We start from the raw sequence: 3424 nt of genomic DNA, 5'->3' as shown, positions 1-3424 counted from the left end.
GTTCTTATGGGGGTATACTAAACTTACTATGTAGCTAAGGCTGGCTTTGAAATCCTGAACTTTCTGCCTCCATCTCCAGGCTCTGGGCTTACAACTCCATGTCAGTCATGTTCCCCTCCTCCTGGGAGCAGTTGTCTGGTACAGTGACAGGCTGACCTGACAGAAATTTGGTTACAGTGAGGGTTGGATGAAGCACCTAGGAGCATCATCCTCTAGAATGTAACATGTGTAAATTAGATTCATATGTGTTGTTGCCTTTCTCATCAACAGTTTTTATGACTCTAAGAATCAAGAAGAGCTGCAGGGTTAGAGTCTCACAACAGAGTAATGCAGCCATGACCATTCAGGCCTTTACAGCCATTGAAGCAGGACAGTCTCCCCAAGCATGGTTGGCTACCATAAAAAGCTAAAATGTTATGCTCAGGATGCGAGGCTAAGCATTGCACTCAGAATCAGCTGCTTTGGACCCAGAGAAGAGCATGTCTGATTGCATGCGGGTTGATGCCCCAGGTCCTGCCTCTGAGAAAAAGGTATCGGACGGGTCTGATGCTCTTTGGGTGGATGACACCTAAATGAACATTAGTACAAAGTCCCAATTTATTTCTAATATCAGAGATAAGACCTCTACTCTTGCCTGATGCGTCTAAAACAAAAAGGGGGAACTGTAGAGAGCTGCAGAATGCTGTGCCTTAAAGATGGAGCTGGTTTCCGCCTTCCACCTTCCCGATGAGGAGTGCTCTCTGTCATGAACAATTCCACATTTGGCTAAGGCTGAGGATCTGGCTTGCTTCCATGTATATGGACCTATCTGCATTGCCCACGTGGCACGCTGGGGTTGGCTACCCAGAGGCTATTTAAGCTGTGGGCTGGCTTTCCCCAGGGTCAGATGATTGTTCAAGGTTCCTGAATAAACTGCATTGAAAAAAGAATCAAGAAGAACAATGTTTATTTTTAACAATTCACTAGGAATTTGTTTTTCTACTTGCTGCTACCCCTTTAGCTTTTGCTGGCCTACAAGTCTTATTGATAAGGCAGGAATTTGGAAATGGCACATTGGCATGTATTTGAAGGCCATTTGGGACTTCTGAGATGAACAGGAATGAAGAGCTCTCTTAAGTTTTTGAAACAGGATGTCCTAGTTAGGGTTACCATTGCTCTGACAAAACAGCAAGACCAAAGCCACTTCAGGAGGAAATGGTTTATTTGGCTTACATACTGGAATAATTTATTTATCCTTGTGTATGTGTATGAGTGCCAGCAGGTAAGAGGAAGTTAGAGAACACCTCTTTAGACTCACTTCTCTCCTTGCTCTTTGGAACTGGGTGTGTGATTCAGGTTATCATGATTATGCCAGTAAAGTGCCTTCATCTGCTGAGGCATCTCACTGGTTCTATTTGCTTATTTTTGAGATAAGGTCTCATAGAGGACATGCTGGCTGAGAATGGCCCCTTGAGGCCTAATTGGGATATTTCAGCTACTTCTCCTGGGCTGGATTTTACTCCCAAGCTCCATGTGTCTTTGTCTATGTGGGATATGCTGAACCTGGACCCAATTTCTCACAAGCAAAAATGAATGAGAACAATGTTATTTTTCTACATTCATCATACCTGGAAATTTGCCAATTATCTGTTACACAATGAATTTAAGCCCAAGGCTCATGAGGGTTATACTTGAGGGATAACTAGATATTCTTTCTGTTTCTTTGTTTGTTAATACTGGCTGGGTGTTTTGCATATTCTTGGTTGTCCTGGACTTACTTTGTAGACCAGACTGGCCTTGCACTCACAGAGATATCCCTGCCCTGCTTCCCTTAGTGCTGGAATTTACAGGTGTGTGCCAACATGCCCTGCTATTGTGGACATTCCTGATATTGGTTGAGTATTAAGAGAAGTACCAATTTATCCCAGTGGGATAGGACAGAACTAAGGCTGGAAGTCCACCAAAAAGACCCTGGCAGGTATTTTTTAGGCCACATGATCTTCCCTCCTTTAGTACTGGTCTTGTTTAGAAACCAAACTGTGTGCCTGTCCACCATTTCTCCTAACAATGTCTTCTGGGAACAAGAAGCCACCATCTCAGTGATCCTCATTCACCCTTTCTTGTTTACCTGTGTTGCTGTGTCTTAGTCAGGGATTCTATTGTGGTGATGAACCATCATGACAAAGAGCAACTTGGAAAGGACAGTGTTTACTTCAACTGACATTTTGTAGTCCACTAGCCAGAAATTCATGAGAATTCAAGGCAGGACCTAAAGCTGAGAGCATGGAGGAATGCTGCTTACTGTCTTGATTCTTGTGACTTGCTGGGATAACTCTCCTCCTCCTTCTTAAATTTTTAATGATGGAAACAAAAATATACCTAAAAGTGAAGCTTCTGGAGAAACCATTTGCTCTTCTCCTGTCTTATATTGTTCTTTGAACTTGATCTTGGCCTCCCACCTGGCCTTGCATTTCAGAGCTGTGTAGCTAAAGACATCCTTTTTGACAACAGTCTTGTCCAAGGGTATGTCCACAGATTACCTTGTGGGCATAAGGTGATTGTAGTTATAAATTTTCACAAAGGACTTGACCTTTCATCTTTTAGCAGTTTTCATCTGGTCCTGGGCAGTTGTCACTTTTTGAGGATAGTGGTCAATTCCAGCCATCAGGGCATGACAGGGTAAGGGCTTTCTGAGGTGCCATCACCAATATTCTTCACAGTGATGGGTTTGCATCTGGAGTGGCATCCAGCTAGGACGAGCAACACTTTCCCAAGTTTCATGAACTTGCCCACTTTAACAGCAAGCAGCCAGCACCCAGCAGAGAGGAAAGAAGGATTTTTTTTTCTGGAGCCAGCCTTGTAACAGTATCCAGGATTACCAGCACAGCCAAAGAGTGACACTCCCCATAGCAACTTGAAGAGACCCCATATGGACTACCAATTAAGAAAACATACCACAGGACTTTCCCACAGGCCAGACTGATGGGAAAATATTCTCAGATGAAGTTCTTCTTTCGAAATGACACAAGTTTATGTCAAGTTGATGTAAATTAGCCAGCACACCTTTCAGTATGGAGAGGATTACAAGGAGGCTGTTTACTAAGCCATCAAGATACCTCAGTCAGTAAAAGCACTTGTTGCTAGGCCTGATATATTGAGTTTAATCCCTGGAACCAACATGGTGCATGGAGGGTATCCATTCCATCAAGCTGTCCTCTGACCTCTGTGAAGGAGAGTCTCTGGAAAGAAGTTGGGTCTGCAAAGACTCATTGCTTAGAGATGCAGTGATGTGCAGAGATGGAAAAGTTGCAGCCCAGTGCCAAATTGTACCTTATCTTGGAAGTTGTTTTTGCCTTCCATTAGCTATTTCCTTGCCCACCTATGTGTTGGACGAAACGTCCTGTAGTTAACAGATAAAAACCATCAGTTATCTGAGCAGACCACT

General features: G+C 43.5%; 1 pseudogene; it reads right to left on the bottom strand.

The window, feature by feature from the left end:
* Positions 1-2358: 2358 nt before the first annotated feature.
* Positions 2359-2766, bottom strand: LOC132651275 (large ribosomal subunit protein eL27-like; annotated as a pseudogene).
* Positions 2767-3424: the final 658 nt, after the last annotated feature.

This window comes from Meriones unguiculatus (assembly GCF_030254825.1).
Source record: "Meriones unguiculatus strain TT.TT164.6M chromosome 13 unlocalized genomic scaffold, Bangor_MerUng_6.1 Chr13_unordered_Scaffold_44, whole genome shotgun sequence".
Classification (NCBI taxonomy): domain Eukaryota; kingdom Metazoa; phylum Chordata; class Mammalia; order Rodentia; family Muridae; genus Meriones; species Meriones unguiculatus.
The sequence above is the reverse complement of the archived record's forward strand: the minus strand, read 5'-3'. Positions and strand labels throughout refer to the sequence as shown.